General features: G+C 44.0%; 1 pseudogene across 1 annotated transcript in view; it reads right to left on the reverse strand.

Annotated features, from left to right (window-relative positions):
- LOC106589866 (RNA binding protein fox-1 homolog 3-like) overlaps window positions 1-19,348 on the reverse strand; it is a 919,181-nt pseudogene extending 899,833 nt beyond the window's left edge. The window contains exon 1 of the transcript XR_014383051.1: window positions 19,110-19,348. The product of XR_014383051.1 is annotated as an RNA binding protein fox-1 homolog 3-like (transcript). The remainder of the gene's footprint in view (window positions 1-19,109) is intronic.
- Window positions 19,349-26,136: the final 6,788 nt, after the last annotated feature.

Raw genomic sequence — 26,136 nt, forward strand, 5'->3', positions numbered from 1 at the left:
TCTCCTCTCACCTCTCTTCTGTCCATCTGTCCGGTCCAGTCCGGGGTGGTAAAGCCTGGCTGGTTGGCATTACTGTAACTGTGCCTGGTTCAGTGTGCTCCTCCTCCGTGTCGCCTGTGCCAACCCTTTCACCAGCTAATACCACTTCACCCGTTTTTACCCTCCCCCGAGGGCTCTTTTTCAATGGCGCTATCTTCCCACAGCAGGCCTGTCAAATGCCCGCTGCCGCCGCCGAGCGACGCAAATCAGCCCGCGGAGAGAGGGGGCTGGAGGGAGTGGAGGAGGGAGCAGACGGGGATAGAGTGGTGAAGAGGATGGAGAGTAAAGGAGTCAAAGGATAAATGGATAGAGAGGTGGGAGGAAGAAAAGATGGTAAAGAAGGAGGGTTGGGGCAGAGGAAGAATTAGGAGGGTGAGGGTGAAAGGGTGGAGTGGTGGAGAGGGTATGACAAAACAGCCGTGAATGAGTCGAACAGAGGGGAAAATGGATTGAGAGCTGGAGAGAGAGAGAGAGAGAGAGAGAGAGAGAAGGAGGAAGAGAAGGAGGGGTTGAACGGTAGAGGATAGCCCACACAAAAATCCCACATCAAACGTTATGTGGGATAAGCCCTCTCTCACTCTCTCTCTCTCTCTCTCTTGCCAGGGGAACAGTCAGATTAGCTGTCCATTGTCCGTGCAGCTCCAGTAGCCATCGTCTCTCTGTCTGTCTGTGTACTAGGCTGGATTTGGGTTTTCACTGTACCACCATGTTCACTGAGGGGGTTTGGGGGGTTAGATAGTGTCCTCTTTGACATTTCAATTGATGACTTTGTTTTTGATACCAACTACTCATATCTACTCCTTGTCTGAAGATTTAACTCCTGGAGAGAGAGAGAAAACTACTATTGTATACACTGTCGTTAAATTGCTGAATTATGTTATGGACCCTGTACGTTTGGGTCATGCACATAGTTGTTGTCTCAGAGATGCAGGTGTGCCACTGTCCCCTCAGAACTTCTCTCTGTGTGAATGACTCACCAATCAGAGCTTTTACAAATGACTGATAAATCACATGGGAGTAAAATCAGGCCAATGTCTTCAGAGGCATATCGTCTGTGTGTGCGTTCGTGTGCGTGTGTGTGCGCATGTGTGTGTTAATGTGTGTGTTCGCATGTGTGTGTTCGCGTTCGTGTGTGTGTGTTCGTGTGCGTGTGTGTGCGCATGTGTGTGTGTTCATGTCTGTGTGTTCGTGTGTGTGTGTGTTCGTGTGTGTGTGTTCGTGTGTGTGTGTTCGTGTGTGTGTGTGTTCGTGTGTGTGTGTTCGTGTGTGTGTGTGTTCGTGTGTGTGTGTTTGTGTGTGTGTGTGTTCGTGTGTGTGTGTTTGTGTGTGTGTGTGTTCGTGTGTGTGTGTTTGTGTGTGTTTGTGTGTGTGTGCATACGTGTCAACCAGAGGGCGGGCGGTGTTGTTGTTGAGTCTGATCGCCGTGCCAACAGAGGTGCGCACAGAGCAAGATTTACGCTGGAAGCGGATGACAGCTGTTACTCCGGGCAACCTGAATTATGCACTCATTGGCAGCTACAGACCCACATGAAAAGAGAGAGAGAGAGAAAGAGAGTGGTGGGGGTAGAGAAAAAAAGAGAGATACAGCGAGAAAGAGAGGAAGACAATAAAGAGGCGAGGCGAGAGAAGAAGGCAGGGAGTAGAGAGAGAGAGAGAGAGAGAGAGAGAGAGAGAGAGAGAGAGAGAGAGAGAGGTGCTCAGAGTGGAGCAGCAGATGACACACAGCTGTCCCCATTGCTGCAATGAGCTTCACCCTGAACAAGATACTCTCTCTCTATCTCTCACAACTACTGTCTTTCTCTCTTTGTAGCTCTTTTCTGAGGGAAAGACACTGCAAAACACTGAGAAAACAAGAAAAGATGTGTATTTGAGGATGTGTGTGTGTGTGTGTGTGTGTGTGTGTGTGTGTGTGTGTGTGTGTGTGTGTGTGTGTGTGTGTGTGTGTGTGTGTGTGTGTGTGTGTGTGTGTGTGTGTGTGTGCAGGGTTAGGTAGGTTACTTTCTAAGTGTAATCAGTTACAGTTACTAGTTACCTGTCCAAAATTGTAAACAGTATCGTAACCTTTGAATTACCCAAAACCAATAACGTAATCTGATCACTTTCAGTTACATTCAGATTACTTTCCCCTTGAGAGGGGACATGGTTTCCCAACACAGTCCTCAGTACCCGTAGGGGTGCACATTTTGGTTTTTGCCATAGCAGCTGATTAAAATAATCAACTAATCATCAAGCTTTGATCGTTTGAATCAGCTGTGTAGTGTTAAGGCAAAAATCTAAACGTGGACCCTTTGGGGTCCCGAGGCCCAAATTTGGGAAAAGACTGCATTGTAAGACAAAAAAAATGTATATTACCATTTGAACAACATCTATTGCAAATGGATGTTGAATTTTACCTGATGGGATGGTTATTTAGACTTCTTCTAACCAATTGCTTTCTACTACAGATATTAATGCAATCAGATTTATCTTTACATTACCAGTCATTCTAATTCATTGAATGCCCCTTGAGCTGCAGAATAGGACTTGTAAATATAGATTAGCCAAATTGTTTTACCTGAGCATAACGCCAAAACTGTGGACTTATTAGCCTTCTCTTTTGTTCATGATTTTGTTGTCATGGCCGACTGATTGGGCTCAGATAGAATGGCTATCAGCAATACCAAAAAGTGTATTTACATGTGAATGAAACCAAATGCTGCATTTGCTATAGGCCAATTGTTTATGTTTTTGTTGGTGACGCTGATAGGTCGATAATTTGCAGCTGTTTTTAGTCTATCAAACGAGTTTGATAATGTGCCCATTAGGACTATGGTCATTTGTTTCCCTTTGTGTCAGCACAAATTAGATTGAGCAATAAAAGACCCACTCGTGGTCTTCTTAAAGTAAATTTGTTTTTGACAGTATGGAGCACAATACCAGTATGGAGAACCATACCAATTTTTATTCCACAGGAGGCTGGGATCCACATTATGCAGCTGTTGCAAGAGTGCATTTTTTACTGGCTGCCCACTGGTCGCAAAAACAATGCTCGATAGGCAGCTTAAACGTCCTCAATTCAACTATTATTGGGTTAAAATAAACATACAGTGCACTCGGAAAGTATTCAGACCCTTTCACTTTTTCCACATTTTGTTAAGTTACAGACTTATTTCAAAATTGATTAAATAAAAAAAATCATTGTCAATCTACACACAATAACCCATAACGACAAAGGAAAAACAGTTTATATAAGTATTCAGACCGTTTCATATGAGAATCGAAATTGAGCTCAGGTCTTAAATGGAAGCAGTTGGCGTTCAGGCCAGACTGGAGCGAAGGTTCACCTTCCAACAGGACAACGACCCTAAGCATACAGCCAAGACAATGCAGGAGTGGCTTCAGGACAAGCCTCTGAATGTCCTTGAGTGGCCCAGCCAGAGCCCGGACTTGAACCTGATCGAGCATCTCTGGAGAGACATGAAAATAGCTGTGCAGCGACACTCCCCATCCAACCTGACAGAGCTTGAGAGGATCTGCAGATAAGAATGGGAGAAACTCTCCAAATACAGTTGTGTCAAACTTGTAGCATCTTACCCAAGAAGACTCTAGGTTTTAATCACTGCCAAAGGTGCTTCAACAAAGTACTGAGTAAAGGATCTGAATACTTATGTAAATGTGATATTGTGGTTTTCTAAAAAGCTGTATTGCTTTGTCATTGTGGGGTATTGTGATGTCATTATGGGGTATTGTGATGTCATTATGGGGTATTGTGTGTAGATTGATGAGAAAAAAAATAACAATTTAATACATTTTAGAATATGGCTGTAACAACAAAATGTGGAAAAAGTGAAGGGGTCTGAATACTTTCCGAATGCATTATATATATGTGTGTGAACAGCCATCCACAACAACCACAATCCTTAAGTTAAAACTTTTTAAGGCTAGGCGTCCCGCTAGCGGGACAACTTCCGGTGAAACTGGAGGGTGAACAATTCAAATAAATAATCATATAAATTATGGATATTAAACATTTAGGTACATATAAGTGTCTTATATTGGTTGAAAGCATACATTCTTGTTATTCTAACTGCACTGTACAATTTACAGTAGCTATTACAGCAAAAACATGCCATGTGATTGTTTGAGGACGGCGCCCCACAAATATTTTTCCACCGGCACAGGTTTCATAAATTCACAAATAGCGATTAAATATTCACTTACTTTTTGAAAATCTTCTTCGGATTTGTCATCCAAAGGGTCCCAGATATAACATGTAGTGTGGTTTTGTTAGATAAAATCCTTCTTTATATCCCAAAAAGTCTGTTTAGTTGGCGCCATTGATTTGAGAAATCCACTCGTTCAACATGCAGAGAAAAGAATCCAAAAATCTACCCCTAAACTTTGTTTCAACAAGTCAAAATACTTTTCTATTTACTCCTCAGATACCATAAAATGTAATCAAAATAAAATATTTCTTACGGAAAGAAGTATGTTCAATAGGTGCGTCTTGTATTCATGGCCTACTAACATGAATTCCCAAGACTGTGTCCATGTACTAAAACTGATATTTCTTATTCGTTTTGGAAGTTACAAGCCTGAAACCTTGAACATAGTTTGCCGCCACCCTGTGGAAGCCATGGGAATTGCATCCAGGGAACTAATTTCCAGTATGCCCTTACACTTGCCTTTCTCTCAACAAAAAAATAATTCTGGTTGGTTTTTCTTTGGATTTCTTCCTACCATATCTATTGTGTTATATTCTCCTACATTATTTTAACATTCATACAAACTTCAAAGTGTTTTCTTTCCAATGGTACCAATTATATGCATATCCTAGCTTCAGGGCCTGAGCAACCGGCAGTTTACTTTGGGCATGCCATTCAGTCAGAAATTGAGGAAAAATGGACCTAGTCCTAACCTTAAGGCACAAATAGCTAAATGGGAGAGCAGCAGTGTGATTCATATCAATGCGCTTTGTAGATATCAATTACAAGGGATTTCTGTATCAGCCATGGCTGCACCAATGCTTTCGTCCTTACCGCCAAGAGTTTATTCAAGTTGGACAATCTTTGGATGCCGACAGCAGACACACCATTGGAAGACATACAGTTGAAGTCGGAAGTTTACATACACCTTAGCCAAATACATTTAAACTCAGTTTGACAATTCCTGACATTTAATCCTAGTAAAAATTCCCTGTTTTAGGATCACCACTTTATTTTAAGAACGTGAAATGTCAGAATAATAGTAGAGAGAATAATTTATTTCAGCTTTAATTTCTTTCATCACATTCCCAGTGAGTCAGAAGTTAACATACACTCAATTAGTATTTGGTAGCATTGCCTTTAAATTGTTTAACTTGGGTCAAAGGTTTCGGGTAGCCTTCCACAAGCTTCCCACAATAAGTTGGGTGAATTTTGGACCACTTCCTCCTGACAGAGCTGGTGTAACTGAGTCAGGTTTGTAGGCCTCCTTGCTCGCACTCGCTTTTTCAGTTCTGCCCACAAATTTTCTATAGGGTTCAGGTCAGGGCTTTGTGATGGCCACTCCAGTACCATGACTTTGTTGTCCTTAAGCCATTTTGTCGCCATTTTGGAAGTATGTTCATTGTTCATTTGGAAGACCCATTTGTGACTAAGCTTAAACTTCCTGACTGATGTCTTGAGATGTTGCTTCAATATATCCACATAATTTTCATGCCTCATGATGCCATCTATTTTGTGAAGTGCACCAGTCCCTCCTGCAGCAAAGCACCCCAACAACATGATGCTGCCACCCCCATGCCTCACGGTTGGGATGGTGTTCTTCGGCTTGCAAGCCTCCCCCTTTTTCCTCCAAACATAACAATGGTCATTATGGTTAAACAGTTCCATTTTTGTTTCATCATACCAGAGGACATTTCTCCCAAAAAGTACAATCTTGTCCACATGTGCAGTTGTAAACCGTAGTCTGGCTTTTCTATGGCGGTTTTGGAGCAGTGGCTTCTTCCTTGCTGAGCAGCCTTTCAGGTTATGTTGATATAGGACACGTTTCACTGTGGATATAGATACTTTTGTATCAGTTTCGTCCAGCATCTTCACAAGGTCCTTTGCTGTTGTTCTGAGATTGATTTGTACTTTTCGCACCAAAGTACGTTCATCTCTAGGAGACAGAATGCGTCTCCTTCCTGAGCGGTATGACGGCTGCGTGGTCCCATGGTGTTTATACTTGCGTACCATTGTTCGTTCAGATGAAGGTGGTACCTTCAGGCGTTTGGAAATTGCTCCCAAGGATGAACCAGACTTGTGGAGGTCTAAAAGATTTTTTTCTGTGGTCTTGGCTGATTTCTTTTGATTTTCCCATGATGTCAAGCAAAGATGCACTGAGTTTGAAGGTAGGCCTTTAAATACATCCACAAGTACACCTCCAATTGACTCAAATTATGTCAATTAGCCTATCAGAAGCTTCTAAAGCCATGACATAATTTCCTGGAATTTTTCAAGCTGTTTAAAGGCACAGTCAACTTAGTGTATGTAAACATCTGACCCACTGGAATTGTGATACAGTGAATTACAAGTGAAATAATCTGTCTGTAAACAATTGTTGGAAAAATTACTTGTGTCATGCACAAAGTAGATGTCCCTAACCGACTTGCCAAAACTATAGTTTGTTAACAAGAAATTTGTGGAGTGGTTGAAAAACAAGTTTTAATGACTCCAACCTAAGTGTACGTAAACATCCGACTTCAACTGTAGCTTGGACTGGAGCCTACAAGCCTATTCGTGCTTTTTCTCCACAATCCATCAAATGCATTTGGTGTGTCGTCAGTGGTCTTTGACTTGTGGTCAGACTTGCTCAGAATTGTTTTAACCACAGACCACTTCTCAGTTCCTATGCTTCCTGGCTGATGTTTTGGTCACTTTTGAATGCTGGCGGTGCCTGCACCTTTTTTATATGTTGATTTGAATGTCATTGAGAAAACAAAGGTATAAAATATTATTCCGCAAATATCTAAATTTCAAAGTAATCTTAGAAGTAATCTTTTTAAGTGTCTGGAATATGATGACCATTGTTTTGCCTCTCATAGTTTTTACGTAATCTGTGACATGTTATCGTTACTCCTCTGTGTGTATGTGTGTGCTTGTGTGGGTGTACTCTGCGTCAGTACATTTATGTGTTCATGTCCAGGCGGTGGGAGAGCAGTCATAAATAAGGTGGTGGGGAGAAAGCTCTCAGTTTAACATAATCAAGTGATTCTCTCTCTCTCTCTCACTCACTCACTCACTCACTCACTCACTCACTCACTCACTCACATATATATATATATACTGCTCAAAAAAATAAAGGGAACACTTAAACAACACATCCTAGATCTGAATGAAAGAAATAATCTTATTAAATTTTTTTCTTTACATAGTTGAATGTGCTGACAACAAAATCACACAAAAATAATCAATGGAAATCCAATTTATCAACCCATGGAGGTCTGGATTTGGAGTCACACTCAAAATTAAAGTGGAAAACTACACTACAGGCTGATCCAACTTTGATGTAATGTCCTTAAAACAAGTCAAAATGAGGCTCAGTAGTGTGTGTGGCCTCCACGTGCCTGTATGACCTCCCTACAACGCCTGGGCATGCTCCTGATGAGGTGGCGGATGGTCTCCTGTGGGATCTCCTCCCAGACCTGGACTAAAGCATCCGCCAACTCCTGGACAGTCTGTGGTGCAGCGTGGCGTTGGTAGATGGAGCGAGACATGATGTCCCAGATGTGCTCAATTGGATTCAGGTCTGGGGAACGGGCGGGCCAGTCCATAGCATCAATGCCTTCCTCTTGCAGGAACTGCTGACACACTCCAACCACATGAGGTCTAGCATTGTCTTGCATTAGGAGGAACCCAGGGCCAACCGCACCAGCATATGGTCTCACAAGGGGTCTGAGGATCTCATCTCGGTACCTAATGACAGTCACGCTACCTCTGGTGAGCACATGGAGGGCTGTGCGGCCCCCCAAAGAAATGCCACCCTACACCATGACTGACCCACCCCCAAATCGGTCATGCTGGAGGATGTTGCAGGCAGCAGAACGTTTTCCACAGCGTCTCCAGACTCTGTCACGTCTGTCACGTGCTCAGTGTGAACCTGCTTTCATCTGTGAAGAGCACAGGGCGCCAGTGGTAAATTTGCCAATCTTGGTGTTCTCTGGCAAATGCCAAACGTCCTGCACGGTGTTGGGCTGTAAGCACAACCCCCACCTGTGGACGTCGGGCCCTCATACCACCCTCATGGAGTCTGTTTCTGACCTTTTGAGCAGACACATGCACATTTGTGGCCTGCTGGAGGTCATTTTGCAGGGCTCTGGCAGTGCTTCTCATGCTCCTCCTTGCACAAAGGCGGAGGTAGCGGTCCTGCTGCTGGGTTGTTGCCCTCCTACGGCCTCCTCCATGTCTCCTGATGTACTGGCTTGTCTCCTGGTAGCACCTCCATGCTCTGGACACTACGCTGACAGACACAGCAAACCTTCTTGCCACTGCTCGCATTGATGTGCCATCCTGGATGAGCTGCACTACCTGAGCCACTTGTGTGGGTTGTAGACTCCGTCTCATGCTACCACTAGAGTGAAAGCACCGCCAGCATTCAAAAGTGACCAAAACATCAGCCAGGAAGCATAGGAACTGAGAAGTGGTCTGTGGTCCCCACCTGCAGAACCACTCCTTTATTGGGGGTGTCTTGTTAATTGCCTATAATTTCCACCTGTTGTCTATTCCATTTGCACAACAGCATGTAAAATGTATTGTCAATCAGTGTTGCTTCCTAAGTGGACAGTTTGATTTCACAGAAGTGTGATTGACTTGGAGTTACATTGTGTTGTTTAAGTGTTCCCTTAATTTTTTTGAGCAGTGTATATATATATATATATTAGCAAGACACCCCCAATAAAGGAGTGGCTCTGCAGGTGGGGACCACAGACCACTTCTCAGTTCCTATGCTTCCTGGCTGATGTTTTGGTCACTTTTGAATGCTGGCGGTGCTTTCACTCTAGTGGTAGCATGAGACGGAGTCTACGACTCACACAAGTGGCTCAGGTAGTGCAGCTCATCCAGGATGGCACATCAATGCGAGCTGTGGCAAGAAGGTTTGCTGTGTCTGTCAGCGTAGTGTCCAGAGCATGGAGGCGCTACCAGGAGACAGGCCAGTACATCAGGAGACATGGAGGAGGCCGTAGGAGGGCAACAACCCAGCAGCAGGTCCGCTACCTCCGCCTTTGTGCAAGGAGGAGCAGGAGGAGCACTGCCAGAGCCCTGCAAAATGCCCTACAGCAGGCCACAAATGTGCATGTGTCTGCTCAAACGGTCAGAAACAGACTCCATGAGGGTGGTATGAGGGCCTGACGTCCACAGGTGGGGTTGTGCTTACAGCCCAACACCGTGCAGGACGTTTGTCATTTGCCAGAGAACACCAAGATTGGCAAATTCGGCACTGGCGCCATGTGCTCTTCACAGATGAAAGCAGGTTCACACTGAGCACATGTGACAGACGTGACAGAGTCTGGAGACGCCGTGGAGAACGTTCTGCTGCCTGCAACATCCTCCAGCATGAACGGTTTGGAGGTGGGTCAGTCATGGTTTGGGGTGGCATTTCTTTGGGGGGCCGCACAGCCCTCCATGTGCTCGCCAGAGGTAGCCTGACTGCCATTAGGTACCGAGATGAGATCCTCAGACTCCTTGTGAGACCATATGCTGGTGCGGTTGGTCCTGGGTTCCTCCTAATGCAAGACAATGCTAGACCTCATGTGGCTGGAGTGTGTCAGCAGTTCCTGCAAGAGGAAGGCATTGATGCTATGGACTGGCCCGCCCGTTCCCAGACCTGAATCCAATTGAGCACATCTGGGACATCATGTCTCGCTCCATCCACCAACGCCACGTTGCACCACAGACTGTCCAGGAGTTGGCGGATGCTTTAGTCCAGGTCTGGGAGGAGGTCCCTCAGGAGCATGCCCAGGCGTTGTAGGGAGGTCATACAGGCACATGGAGGCCACACACACTACTGAGCCTCATTTAGACTTGTTTTAAAAAGGACATTACATCAAAGTTGGATCAGCCTGTAGTGTGGTTTTCCACTTTAATTTTGAGTGTCACTCCAAATCCAGACCTCCATGGGTTGATAAATTGGATTTCCATTGATTATTTTTGTGTGATTTTGTTGTCAGCACATTCAACTATGTAAAGAAAAAAGTATTTAATAAGATTATTTCTTTCATTCAGATCTAGGATGTGTTGTTTAAGTGTTCCCTTTATTTTTTTGAGCAGTATATATACACTGAGTGCACAAAACATTAGGAATACCTGCTCTTTCCATGACACGTGACCAGGTGAAAGCTATGATCCCTTATTGATGTCACTCACCTGTTAAATCCACTTTAATCAGTGTAGATGAAGGGGAGGAGACAGGTTAAAGAAGGATTTTTAAGCCTTGAGACATGGATTGTGTATGTGTGCCATTCAGAGGGTGAATGGGCAAGACAAACGATTGAAGTTCCTTTGAACGGGGTATGGTAGTAGGTGCCAGGCGCACCGGTTTGATTTTTCCAAGAACTGCAACGCTGCTGGGTTTTTCACGATCAACAGGTTCCCATGTGTATTAAGAATGGTCCACCATCCATCCAAAGGAAATCCAGCCAACTTGACACAACTGTGGGAAGCATTGGAGTCAACATGGGTCAGCATCCCTGTGGAACACTTTCAACACCTTTGAACACTCAGTGTGACAGGGATGGCCAAGGAGAGGTCTGGTTATCGCAATGTACGGCATACCCAGCTAGCACATTTGGTTCCTTGGAAGTTGTGGGAACGTACGTGTTTGGTTTAGTTCTGGAAGCAAAGCCATACGTTTCCTGTCCATTAAAACTGAATGTTTTTCTAACATTCTGAGAACAGAAGTGAACATTTCGCCTGTTCTGGGAACATACCATTTTTCGGTTGCAGGGAGGTTTTGAGAAAATGTTACTATGGTTCCCTGAACATTCCGGATTGGAACATAAACAATTCTACAATAGAACTCAGAGTTCTGTTCTAATCGTTGTCTATACACCCACTCAGTGAGTGGAAGGTTGCACGCACGCACACGCGCACACGCATGCGCACACGCACGCACGCATACGCGCACACACACACACACACACCTCCTTTGGGATCCCTCATACTCAAGTAAGATTTCCCACTAGGTATCACAGGTCCGGGTGGTGGTGTGGGTCGGGCACACACACACACACACACACACACACACACACACACACACACACACACACACACACACACACACACACACACACACACACACACACACACACACACACACACCTGTGCTGAGGAAAGGAGCTTTCTCTCACGATTGTGGTAATACGGTTAACACCTCGTTCACATGTAAATCTCAGTGTACACTCAGCTGTCTTAACCTTCTCTCTCCTCTCTCTAAAGCCATTCAATACAGCCTATGAATACAACTTCATCGCTCTCCTCTCAATACAGACAAACAGGCAGGAGAACCATAATGTCTGTCTGCATCTTAAATGGCACCCTATTCCCTATTTAGTACACTACTTCCCAGTATCTTAAACTACAAAAGTGGTGCACTATATAGGGGAAGAGGGTGCCACTAGGGACACAAAACTATGTACAGCCTCGCTCTGATACAGCAACAGTCTCTCTCTCTCTCTCTATCTCTCTCAGGGTAGATTATGGTGAAGGAGAACTGAGCTTTCTGCATATTTTTATAGAATAATAAAATATACCAGTCAAGACGAATGAACAAATAGAGAAGAACACTGTCTAACTAATCTTTATGTAATAATGAGTAAAGCTGGATGTTGCTTTGCTGACACACAAAATAAAAACATCATATTTGGAGATTTAAATGAAGATATAATACACCATGTAAAGTCTACAACAATAAAGGACTGTAGGGTTTAGTCAGAATATATATATATATATATATATATATATATATATATATATATATATATATATATATATATATATATATATATATATATATATATATATATATATATATATATATATATATACACTGTATAAGCAGCCCGTTTATAATCAGTCTAATCGGTTACTTAGATGGATTAAATGTTTAATTAAAATATTCAACAAATAATTAATTCTACGAAGTGTTTGATATGTGGGAAGATTTGGGGTTTATTTCAGAATGACGCAAATGGATGTAATTGCATGCAATAATTTTAAGCAAAAACGTTTTGTAGTGCAATTCCATTCCTCTCTCTCTGCATAGAACAGTCTGTCTTTTCTCTATTTACAGGCAATGTAACATTCTACTGCAATGTTCTGTTAGATAGCATTTAGCACACACACACACACACACACACACACACACACACACACACCACACACACACACACACACACACACACACACACACACACACACACACACACACACACACACACACACACACACACACACACACAATCCCTAAAGCCTTTGTATAGCTTCCTGTCTAAAGTAAAGGCTTCCAGGGGATATGGCTCCTATTATTACTGTCCTCACCGAGACAGGCAAACACTCTCTCATCCCCTCACACACACACACACACACACACACACACACACACACACACACACACACGCACACGCACACGCACACGCACACGCACACACACACACACAACCTCGAACAGATGAAAACTAAAAAGGTATCACAAGCTATAATTTTCTAAACCTCAAACTCACATCACACAGTCTCCGTAGCTCCATATAGAAAATCCTTGTTAAGTATGACTACAAAGAAATATAGTGATATGCGGAGAAATAGGCCTACAGAGAAAATGCATGCATAAGGTTCAGGCACCTTGTCTACCACGCTCCCCATGTACAGTGCCTTCAGAAAGTATTCATACCCCTTGACTTATTCCACGTTTTGTTGTGTTACAGCCTGAAAATAATCCACAGAAGGAATACACCTGGATCACCGTATCAAATACATTGTTATTGGTCACATACGACATTTTAAGCCGATGTTATTGGTCACATACAACACATTTATCAGATGTTACTGTGGGTGTAGTGTAATGCATGTGTTCCTAGCTCCAACAGTACAGTAATATCTAACAATACACAACAATACACACACATCTAAAGTAAAAGAATGGAGTTAAGAAATATATAAATATTAGAACGAGCAATGTCAGAGTGGCGTTGACTAAAATATAGTAGAAAAGAATACAGTATATACATATGAAATGAGGAAAGCAGTATATAAACCATATTTAAGTGACTAGTGACCAGTGATTCCATGTCTATGTATATAGGGCAGCAGCCTCTAAGGTGCAAAGTTGCGTAACCAGGTGGTAGACGGCTAGTGATGGCTATTTAACAGTCTGATGGCCTTGCGATAGAAGGTGTTTTTTCAGTCTCTAGGTCCCAGCTTTGATGAACCTGTACTGACCTCGCCTTCTGCATAATAGCGGGGTGAACAGGCAGTGGCTCGGGTGGGTGAAGTCCTTGATGATCTTTTTTGTCTTCCTGTGACATCGGGTGCTGTAGGTGTCCTGGTTGGCAGGCAGTGTGCCCCCGGTGATGCGTTGGGCAGACCTCATGTCACGTCTACTCCCGCTCCTCTCATCTCCTCTCGTCTACATCCCGCTCCTCTCATCTCCTCTCGTCAACATCCCGCTCCTCTCATCTCCTCTCGTCTCTATCCCGCTCCTCTCATCTCCTCTCGTCTACATCCCGCTCCTCTCATCTCCTCTCGTCTACATCCCGCTCCTCTCGTCTACATCCCGCTCCTCTCATCTCCTCTCGTCTACATCCCGCTCCTCTCATCTCCTCTCGTCTACATCCCGCTCCTCTCATCTCCTCTCGTCTACATCCCGCTCCTCTCATCTCCTCTCGTCTACATCCCGCTCCTCTCGTCTACATCCCGCTCCTCTCATCTCCTCTCGTCTACATCCCGCTCCTCTCATCTCCTCTCGTCTACATCCCGCTCCTCTCCTCTCGTCTACATCCCGCTCCTCTCATCTCCTCTCGTCATCCCGCTCCTCTACATCGCCGGTAAACTAACCACCGGTCCTGGGATCCATCATTACGCACACCTGGCGTCAATCATTACGCGGAACGTCATTATGAGGCACACCTGGACTCCATAACCTCACTTATTACCTCCCCTATATCTGGCACTCCCTTATGTTCCTTCCCCAGTCAGTATTGATCTTGTTTTCATGCAAAGACACTACTGTTATGTTGTCTAGTTCCATTTTTGTTGTTTTATTAAACGTTTCACCTGCACCTGCTTCTCAACTCACAGCTCCTTCATTAAACCGCATCACCCTCTGGAGAGCCCTGTGGTTGCGGGCAGTGCGGTTGCCGTACCAGGCGGTGATACAGCCTGACAGGATGCTCTCAATTGTGCATCTGTAAAAGTTTGTGAAGATCTTAGGGGCCAAGCTGAATTTCTTCAGCCTCCTGAGGTTGAAGAAACGCTGTTGCGCCTTCTTCACCCCACTGTCTGTGTGGGTGGACCATTTCAGCTCAGCAGTGATGTGTATGCCGAGGAACTTGAAGCTTTGCACCTTGTCCACTGGGGTCCCGTCGATGTGGATAGGGGTGTGCTCTTTCTGCTGTTTCCTGAAGTTCACGATCAGCTCCTTCGTTTTGTTGACGTTGAGTGAGAGGTTATTTTCCTGGCACCACTCCGCCAGGGCCCTCACCTCTTCCCAGTAGGCTGTCGCGTCATTGTTTGTATTCAGGCCTACAACTGTTGTGTCGTCTGCAGACTTAATGATTGAGTTGGAGACATGCGTTGCCATGCAGTCATGGGTGAACAGGGAGCACAGGAGGATCAGCGAAGTGGAGGTGTTTCCTACCTTCACCACCTGGGAGCGGCCCGTCAGGAAGTCCAAGACCCAGTTGCACAGGGTGGGGTTCAGACCCAGGGCCCCAAGCTTAATGGTGAGTTTGTAGGGTACTATGGTGTTGAATGCTGAGCTACAGTCAATGACCAGCATTCTTACTTAGGTATTCCTCTTGTCCAGATGGGATAGGGCAGTGTGCAGTGCGATGGCGATTGCATCGTCTGTGGATCTATTGGGGCGGTAAGCAAACTGAAGTGGGTCTAGGTTATCAGGTAAGGCAGAGGTGATATGATCCTTAACTAGCCTCTCAAAGAACTTCATGATGACAGAGGTGAGTGCTACGGGGGATAGTCATTTAGTTCAGTTACCTTTGCTTTCTTGGGTACAGGAACAATGGTGGACATCTTGAAGCAAAGGGGGACAACAGACTGGGATAGGGAGAGATTGAATGTGTCCATAATCGATCCAGCCAGCTGGTCTGCGTATGCTCTGAGGATGCGGCTAGGGATGCCGTCTGGGCCGTCTGCCTAGCGAGGGATAACATGTTTAAATGTCTTACTCACGTCGGCCACAGAGAACGAGAGCCAACCGTCCTTGGGTGGCACTGTGTTATCCTCAAAGCAGGCGAAGAAGGTGTTTAGCTTGACCTGGAGACAAAGACGTCGGTGTCGTGACGTGGCTGGTATTCCCTTCTGTAGTCCATGATTGTCTGTAGACCCTGCCACATAATCTCATGTCTGAGCCATTGAATTGCGACTCCACTTTGGCTCTGCACTTACGTTTTGCCAGTTTGATTGCCTTACGGAGGAAATAACGACATTGATTGTATTGATTGTACAAAATACTGCACAGTTGCTTAGGAGCTAGAAGCAGAACTTCCATGTCTGACGGCGCCATCTTGCCTGATCACCTGCAAACACAGTTCACTTTAATAGCAGCCACATACAAACAGCATAATCACTTTGCTCGTTGTCCCCCTAGAGTCTATTGACGCACCGGTGCATCAATCTATCAAACATAATTAAACAAATTCTCATCAAAATCCGTCAGTTTAAGATAGAGATATCCGGGGGGTTTTTTGCATCTCAATCCACTGCATCCGCCGATGTCGCCCTTCCTGCGGTGGAAAGAGGCAGAGCTACAGCGCTGTTTGTCAGACCAGGAGAAGTCCCTAAAATTTGCAGCATCCAAACCCTATGGAATGGGGAGACTCTCACGAGCATAGATGTTGTTTTCCGTTTTGCTCTACGACCCACCAATGGAAGTATGGAGGTTGTTTTGTGCCAACAACAACAAGGGGTTAAATACGTGGAGAAATGTATATACTGTAGATATATTTCCAGATTTTTCTTACACTTTAAAGCCTTATTACTTATGTTTATTTTTTTTTACTGTGATTTTTGACATTTATGAATGTATTATTCAATATGTTTCTATGGGCAATATTACTAAAGGCCAAATTCGTCATAATTACTGTGTTTATGGAAAGGGGGTGAGAACCATGAGCCTACTAGGTTTTCTATTGAAGTCAATGTACCCAGAGGAGGACAGAAGCTAGCTGTCCTTAGGCTACATCATGATGCTAACCCAGAGAGTGCTGTTGAGGCTACAGTCAAACTTCATTGCAAAACAGTGGGTTTTAATCAGGTATTTGGTGATATTTAGTATAGTTTTATCTAAAAATGATAACTTTTTTAATGTTTCACAATTTAAAAAAAAATGAAATTCACTGACCAGAATGATCCTCCCCTTCCAGCCTCCACTCCTTTGTAGTGACTGGGTGTATAGATACACCATCCAAAGTGTAATTAATAACTTCACCATGCTCAAAGGGACATTCAATGTGTGCTTTTTTTTTACCCATCTACCCATAGGTGCCCTTTTTGTTGGAAAACCTCCATGGTCTTTGTGGTTGAATCTGTGTTTGAAATTCACTGCTCAACTGAGGGACTTTACGGATAATTGTACGTGCGGGGTACATAGATAAGGTAGTCATTAACAAACCATGTTAAACGCTATTACTGCACATAGAGAGATTCCCTGCAATATATTATGTGACTTGTTAAGCAAAATTGTTTACCTGAGCATATTTAGGCTTCCCTTAACAAAGTGGTTGACTACTTATTGACTCAAGACATTTCAGCTTTTCATTTTTTTGAAATTTGTAAAAACATAATTCCACTTTGACATTATGGGGTATTGTGATGTCATGATGGGGTGTTGTGATGTCATTGTGGGGTATTGTGATGTCATGATGGGGTGTTGTGATGTCATTGTGGGGTATTGTGTACGCCAGTAACACAAAATCTAAATGTATCTGTATCAAACAAAATATGGAAAACGTCAAAGGTTGTGAATACTTTCTGAAGGCGCTGTGAGCCCAGAATCTACCCGCAAACACTGCCCACACACACTCTCAGAGATACAGTACACAGACTCCTGCAGATACTCTCACCGCAAACAGCAGAACACTCCCACAGATACGCACACCCCCACAGATACACACACTCTGGCAGATTCACACACTCACACTCACACTCCTTACAGATACATACGCTCCTGCTCACAAACACACTCTCTTGACGACAAACACTTATGCCAATGTACAGTACACATACACCCGGCCCTGATGACAAGCTAAAGGCCCACGGACCTTTTTCTGTGAGCTGTTGGTCTAGAAAGACAGAATGTGACAAATGACTAAATGTATTTGACTCCACAAAGAAAGTCCATTCCGTTTTTATTTACTATAATTGTTTTCACATGGACTGAATTGAACACAGAGAACATATGTTCTATGCACACCCTGTCACGCTAGATATGTCTACCACATACACACGACACTTATAAAATTCTGACTATGACAGACAAAAGATTCTGAGTTGGAAAAAGTCCTTAGGAATGGTAATAATCTCTCTCTCTCTCTCCTCAGCGTCAACGCTGCCCTCTACGTCTTACTCCTCCCTCCTTAACCGCCATCCCTGGATCTTTTAGAAAACAGAAGTGAAACGCTGAAATGAATAAATCTCATCATCTTACTGTGATGTCAGTGTGCTACACTGCTGATTCCACAAATCAGAGTCTTCGCTTCGTTACGGTGGGGTAGGACAGGGGAGCCGGTGGGAGATATCGATTGTTTCACATGTGGAAAAATAATACAACATGCAGGACAAGTCAATATGGCTCTTCAGAAACTGTAATACTTGAGAATCACTAAAGTCCCAGAAACAAAGTCTCAAATGTACACTGACTCATGCTCAAACACACGCACCAGCACCTGTGCTCACACATACACACAAATACTGTATATTCATTGAACATGTTTTGGGGTTTCATGTCAGTTCTAGACCCTGTATCTTGGTCTCGGCTGTGTCTTGTGTCTGTTTCTGACCTTGCGGTTGGACCACTTTACATTGGTTTACTGTGGTATATCACAGACATTACACACAGGTACTGTACACACACACACACACACACACACACACACACACACACACACACACACACACACACACACACACACACACACACACACACACACACACACACACACACACACACACACACACACACACATATATACACACACGAACCTACACAGCCCAGTGATGTCTCAGTCAAAACGTATATGTATGAACAAGCTAAAACATCCATGAAAATACTTTTCCAGCAGAAAGCATGAAATCAACTCAAATAAATACTCGGTACATCATTCTGTTTTTAGGAAGATTCTGTGGTGATGTAATGCAACGTTACATTGTTCTGCAGAGTACATAAAAGCATGTGGCCTTCACACAGTTTTGCCCTACTGTATTAGTGTGAAGAAATGTTTGACTGTGATCGAGACGTGTGTGTGCATTTGTGTGTGTCTTCTGCATGCGTGTGTGTGTGTGTGTGTGTGTATGCTTTTGTGTGTGTGTATATGTCTGTGTGTGCGTGTGTGTGTGTGTGTGTATGTGTGCTAGATCATACACTTGTGCGTGTGTGTATACTATTTTTGTATGACCGTTAGTATAACTAGTGTGTGTGACCGTTCCTGCTTCTCTGTACTGTTACCACTATACCTGCTCTACAGTGTGTGTGTACAGTGTGTCTACAGTGTGTGCATGTAGTATGTGTGTACAGTGTGTACAGTGTGTGTCTACAGTTTGGGTGTACAGTGTGTGTGTACAGTGTGTGTCATTCCTCCATGAGAAACACAGCTAGTGCAGAGAAAAGAAAAGAGTACTCACAGTTAGTCGTGGACTCCGAGTCGTCTCTCTTCTCTCTCTGTCCTGTTACTGAGCGCTGGCTCTCACTCTGCTGCTATTCTCTCTCTCTCTATATCTCTCTCTCCCTCTCCACTGCTATCCCTGCACTGGACACACACACACACACACTTAAGTCACACACTCAGATGCTGCTCTGCTCTCCTCCGCTACCAAAGGAAGTGCTCAGATCAACAGAACGAGAGACAGCGAGTGATTGAGAAAGCGTGTAAGCGAGAGTGAGAGAAAAGTGGGGGAGCGAGAGAAAAAGAGGATGAGGAGGAGGAGGAGGAGGAGGAGGAGAGGGGAAGAGGAGGAGGAGGAGGAAGGGGAGGAGTAGGAGAGCGGAAGAGGAGGAGGAGGAGGAAGGGGAGGAGTAGGAGAGGGGAAGAGGAGGAGGAGGCGGAGGAGGAGAGGGGAAGAGGAGGAGGAGGAGGAAGGGGAGGAGTAGGGGAGGGGAAGAGGAGGAGGAGGAGGAGGAGGAGGAGGAGGAAGAGATGATGATGAGGAAGAGACAGGAGGAGGAGGAGGAGGAGGAGGAGGAGGAGGAGGAGGAGGAGATGATGAGGAGGAGGAGGAGATGGGAGGAGGAGGAGGAAGAGAGGGGAGGAGGAGGAGGAGGAGGGGGAGGAGGAGGAGGAAGAGATGATGAGGAGGAGGAGGAGACGGGAGGAGGAGGAGGAGGAGGAGGAGATGATGATGAGGAGGAGGAGGAGGAAGAGGAGGAGGAGGAGGAGGAGACGGGAGGAGGAGGAGGAAGAGAGGGGAGGAGGAGGAGGAGGAGGAGAGTGGAGGAGGAGAGGAGGAGGAGGAGGAGGAAGGGGAGGAGGAGGGGAGGGGAAGAGGAGGAGGAGGAGGAGGAGGAGGAAGAGATGATGAGGAGGAGGAGGAGACGGGAGGAGGAGGAGGAGGAGGAAGAGAGGGGAGGAGGAGGAGAAGGAGAGTGGAGGAGGAGAGGAGGGGAGGACTATGTGTGTGTGAAGTGATCTGTTAGCCAGTGTATGATTCAGGAAGAGAGGATTCAGATGCTCTAGTGTTGGTAGCGTGTCTCAGCAGTGCAGGTCTCGTGTGCTGTGCCTGTGTGTGAGAACTCACACATTGCTTGGTCACATGTAAGAAAACTCCACCTGTGAATATCTCGCTTTCACATATGGAATTGCAAGTTCTGTTTAAACATAAGAAACTTTAACATGTGAAAATTTAGTTCACATGTGGTGGTGAAATAGTGTTTATTCTCCTCACACATGAAAAGTTGTTGTTGACATGTTGTTGTAGCAATGTTCCCACATATGGAAATTGCAAATTCTGTAATAAGGTAACTTAGCCTACATTTACATTTAACATTTAAGTCATTTAGCAGACGCTCTTATCCAGAGCGACTTACCAGAGTATTATAATTCATGTGTGTTAAAAATGATAATTTCTTATTTCTGACGCATCTATTGGGAGTGTTACTGTTGCAGGTGCTTTTTTCTTCATTCGTTGGTCAGTGAGCGTTGGAAGAATCCCAGTGAAAAGAACACAGAGGATAGCTCTCTGTGTCTCCTTAGTTACCATGTTATATACAGGGCTGTCAGAGTTCACAGAGGATAGCTCTCTGTGTCTCCTTAGTTACCATGTTATATACAGGGCTGTCAGAGTTTACAGAGGATAGCTCTCTGTGTCTCCTTAGTTACCATGTTATATACAGGGCTGTCAGAGTTCACAGAGGATAGCTCTCTGTGTCTCCTTAGTTACCATGTTATATACAGGGCTGTCAGAGTTCACAGAGGATAGCTCTCTGTGTCTCCTTAGTTACCATGTTATATACAGGGCTGTCAGAGTTCACAGAGGATAGCTCTCTGTGTCTCCTTAGTTACCATGTTATATACAGGGCTGTCAGAGTTCACAGAGGATAGCTCTCTGTGTCTCCTTAGTTACCATGTTATATACAGGGCTGTCAGAGTTCACAGAGGATAGCTCTCTGTGTCTCCTTAGTTACCATGTTATATACAGGGCTGTCAGCGTTCATCAGTTAAAGCAACGTAACTTCATGTAATTTTAGTGCTTTAATGTTTTTTATTGCATTGTCTAAAAGTGTAAAAAATACACTGAAAAAAAATATAAAAAAATATATACAGCTGGAAATAACAATGTGATGTCAAAACAAATTGATTTTGATGTTCAAGAAAGTGTGTTTATTAATGTACCTGATTTTGCGAACTGTTACTTTGGACAAAATCAAAATAGCAATATTCTTGTAATGCTTTCTTTATAAAAAAATCTTAAATTAACACTCAATTTGAGAAAATTATGAATTTACGATTAATCATGATTAATCACAGCAAATGATGTGATAAACACGTTAAAAATGTTGAATCGTTTGAAAGCCCTAGTTAAAACGTGCAAATGTGAAGTTGATTCAGTCATGGTCACGTGATGAGGTAGCCCCCGCCTGTGAATTCAAAATTTGTTTTAGCCCTCTTGGTCGAATGGCTTCTCCTGTGGGAGACCCAGGTTTTAATCCCACCTGTTACAAAAGCACAAGTAAATTGTATAATATCACATTTGAAATGTTGAGAAAATCCACTTCAAACTTCAGGTGTCTGTTTTTCCCACGTGACATTTGTCACATGTTAATACCAGAAGCTTATTACCTAAAATGGATCAATTGAAAGTGTGCGTTCACAATCGAGATGTGTTGGTCATTACTGAGACGTGGTTAAGGAAGAGTGTTTTGAATACTGATGTTAACCTTTTTGGTTGTAACCTTTTTCAGCAAGACAGATCTTCCAAAGGTGGGAAGTGGCTATCTTTACCAAGGATCACCTTCAGTCCTCGGTTGTCTCCACCAAGTCTGTCCCCAAACAATTTGATTTGCTGGTTTTAAACATTTAAACTTTCAAATAGCTCTTTGTTGACTGTTGCTGGGTGCTACCGTCCTCCATCAGCACCCTACCTGCCCTAAGCTCTCTCCTGGCCACTTACACTAAGTCTGAATTTGTCCTGCTTGGTGACCTAAACTGGGACATGCTTAAACCACCTGACCAATTCCTAAAGCAATGGGACTCCCTAAATCTGTCACAGATTATTACCAATCCCACAAGGTATGACTTCAAACATCCAGCAGAGGCTACTCTCCTCAATGTTATCCTCACAAATAATCCCGATAGGTATCAATCTGGTGTTTTCTGTAATGACCTTAAGGATCACTGTTTTACAGCCTGTGTTTGTAATGGCTGCTCAGTGAAACGACTTGTCCTGACTTATCATAGACGCTTGCTAAAAAACTGTAATGAGCAAGCCTTCCTTCATGACCTGGCCTCTGCAAATGATAAATAAGTGCACTCAGGCTATCCGGAAGGCCAAAGTTAGTTAATTTAAGGAGCAGTTATCTCTCTATGGGTGTAACCCCAAGAAGTTCTGGAAAATGGTTAAAGACCTGGAGAATAAACCATCCCCCTCACAGCTTCCCATGTCACTTAACTTAATGTTGATGATGTGGTTGTTACTGACAAGAAGCACATGGCTGAGCTTTTTAATCACCATTATGTCAGGATTCCTATTTGACTCAGCCATGCCTCCATGCCCGTCCAACATTTTCCCATCTCCCACCCCTTCTAATGCGACTAGCCCCGATGCTTCTCCCTCTTTTTCCCCTGCCCAGCTACAAAGTTTCTCCCTGCAGGTGGTCACTGAGTCCGAGGTGCTAAAGCAGCTCCTTAAACTTGACCCCCAAAAAACATCTGGGTCAGATGGTTTAGACCCTTTTTTCTTTAAGGTTGCTGCCCCTATAATCGCCTTTTGAACCTGTCTCTCCTCTCTGGGGAGGTTCTCATTGCTTAGAATGCAGCCACGGTTCATCCTTTATTTAAAGGGGGAGATCAAGCTGATCCTAACTGTTATAGGCCTATTTCTATTTTGCCCTGTTTATCAAAAGTGTTGGAAAAACTTGTCAATAATCAACTAACAGGCTTTTTTGATGCCTATGTATAGTATTCTCTCTGGTATGCAATCTGGTTTCTGCTCAGGTTATGGATGTGTCACTGCAACCTTAAAGGTCCTCAATGATGTCACTATTGCTTTGATTCTAAGCAATGTTGTGCTGCTATTTTTTGACTTGGTCAAAGCTGATGATACGGCAGACCATTCCATTCTTGTGGGCCGGCTAAGGAGTATTGGTGTCTGAGGGGTCTTTGGCCTGGTTTGCTAACTACCTCTCTCAAAGAGTGCAGTGTATAAAGTCAGAACATCTGCTGTCTCAGCCACTGCCTGTCACTAAGGGTGTACCCCAAGGCTCAACACACGCTCTTCTCAATTTACATCAATAACATAGATCAGGCAGTAGGAAGCTCTCTCATCCATTTATATGCAGATGATACAGTCTTATACTCAGCTGGCCCCTCCCTGGATGTTGTGTTAAATGCTCTACCACAAAGCTTTCTTAGTGTCCAACAAGCTTTCTCTGCCCTTAACCTTGTTCTGAACACCTCCAAAACAAAGGTAATGTGGTTTGGTAAGAAGAATGCCCCTCTCCCCACAGGTGTGACTACTACCTCTGAGGGTCTAGAGCTTGAGATAGTCACCTAATACAAGTACTTGGAAGTATGGCTAGACGGTACACTGTCCATCTCAAATCAAATCAAATGCTTGTGCTTCTAGCTCTGACAGTGCAATAATATCTAACAAGTAATATCCATCAGTTTCACAACATATACACAAAATACACATAAATCTAAGTAAGGAATGGATTAAGAATATATACATATGTCAGAGCAGCATTGGACTAAGATACAGTGGCATAGTATAAAATACAGTATATACATATGAGATGGGTGATGCAATATTTACACACAATTAAAGTGACTAAGATACCATAGAATAGAGTACAGTTTATACATATGAGATGAGTAATGCAAGATATGGAGACATTATTAAAGTGGCTAGGGTTTAATTTCCTTAAAGTGGCCAGTGATTTCTAATCTATGTCTATAGGCAGCAGCCTCTGATGTGCTGGAGATGGCTGTTTAACAGTCAGTGGTGTAGTATAGAATACAATACAGTATATACATATGAAATGGGTGATGCAATATGTAAACACAATTTAAAAGTGACTAAGATACCGTAGAATAGCGTGGAGCCTTCCCTTTGGCTCAGTTGGTCGAGCATGGTGTTTGCAACGCCAGCATGGTGTGTGCAACGCCAGGGTTGTGGGTTTGATTCCCATGGGGGGCCTGTACAAAAACAAAAAAACAAATAAATAAAAAATAATGCATGAAATGAAATGTATGTATTCACTACTGTAAGTTGCTCTGGATAAGAGTGTCTACTAAAATGTAAAATGTAAAAATGTTTATACATATGAGATGAGTAATGCCAGATATGGAGACATTATTAAAGAGGCCAGGGATCCATCTCTAAAAGTGGCCAGTGATTCCTAATCTATGTCTGTAGGCAGCTGTCTCTCATGTGCTAGTGATGACTGTTTAGCAGTCTGATGGCCTTGAGATAGAAGCTGTTTTTCAGTCTCGAGGTCCCAGCTTTGATGCACCAGCTTTGATGCACCTTGCCTTCTGGATGATAGCGGGGTGAACAGGCAGTGGCTCGGGTGGTTGATGTCCTTGATGATCTTTTTGGCCTTCCTATGGCACCGGGTGCTGTAGGTGTCCAGGAGGGCGGGAAGTTTGCCCCTGGTAATGCGTTGGGCAGACCGCACCACCATCTGGAGAGCTTTGCGGTTGTGGGCGGTGCAGTTGCCGTATACAGCCTGACAGGATGCTCTCAATTGTGTATCTGTAAAGGTTTGTGAGGATTTTAGGTGTTTAAGCCAAATTTAATTAGCCTCCTGAGGTTGAAGAGGCGCTGTTGCACCTTTTTCACCACACTGTCTGTGTGGGTGGACCATTTCAGTTTGTCAGTGATGTGTATGCCAAGGAACTTGAAGCTTTCCACCTTCTCCACTGCGGTCCCGTCGATGTGGATAGGGGGGTGCTCCCTCTGCTGTTTCTCTCAACACATATCAAAGCCGCAGGCTAAAGTTAAATCTAGACTTGGTTTCCTCTATTGTAATTGCTCCTCTTTCACCCCAGCTGACAAACTAACCCTGATTCAGAAGACCATACTACCCATGCTAGATTACGGAGACTAAATTCATAGATCGGCAGGTAAGGGTGCTCTCGAGCGGCTACCATTCAACCATCAGATTTGCCACCAATGTTCCTTATTAGACACATCACTGCACTTTATACTCTTCCGTAAACTGGTCATCTCTGTATATCCGTCGTAAGACCCACTGGTTGATGCTTATTTATAATACGCTCTTTGGCCTCACTCCCCCCTATCTGAGATATCTACTGTAGCCCTCATCCTCCACATACAACACCCGTTCCGCCAGTCACATTCTGTTAAAGGTCCCCAAAGCACACACATCCCTGGGTCGCTCGTCTTTTCAGCTCACAGCAGCTAGCAACTGGAACGAGCTGCAACAAACACTCAAACTGGCCAGTTTAATCTAAATTCCTTCATTCAAAGACTCAATCATGGACACTCTTACTGACAGTTGTGGCTGCTTTGTGTGATGTATTGTTGTCTCTACCTTTTTGCCCTTTGTGCTGTTGTCTGTGCCCAATAATGTTTGGACCCTGTTTTGTGCTGCTACCATGTTGTGCTGCTGCCATGTTGTGTTGCTACCATGTTGTTGTCATGTTGTGTTGCTACCATGCTATGTTGTCATGTGTTGCTGCCATGCTATGTTGTTGTCTTAGGTCTCTCTTTATGTAGTGTTGTGTCTCTCTTGTCATGATGTGTGTTTTGTGCATTATTTTTATCTTATTTATTTTATTTTTAATCCCAGCCCCCATCACCGCAGGAGGCCTTTTGCCTTTTGGTAGGCTGTCATTGTAAATAAGAATTTGTTCCAAACTGACTTGCCTAGTTAAATAAAGGTTAAATTAAATACAAAAATAAACATGTGATCTGTAAAGTGTCCAAAAACCACGTGTTTTCATGTGAAATTAACATGTGAAATTTAAAT

This window comes from Salmo salar, chromosome 28 (genome assembly GCF_965601325.2).
Source record: "Salmo salar chromosome 28, fSalSal1, whole genome shotgun sequence".
In the NCBI taxonomy this organism is placed as follows: Eukaryota; Metazoa; Chordata; class Actinopteri; order Salmoniformes; family Salmonidae; genus Salmo; species Salmo salar.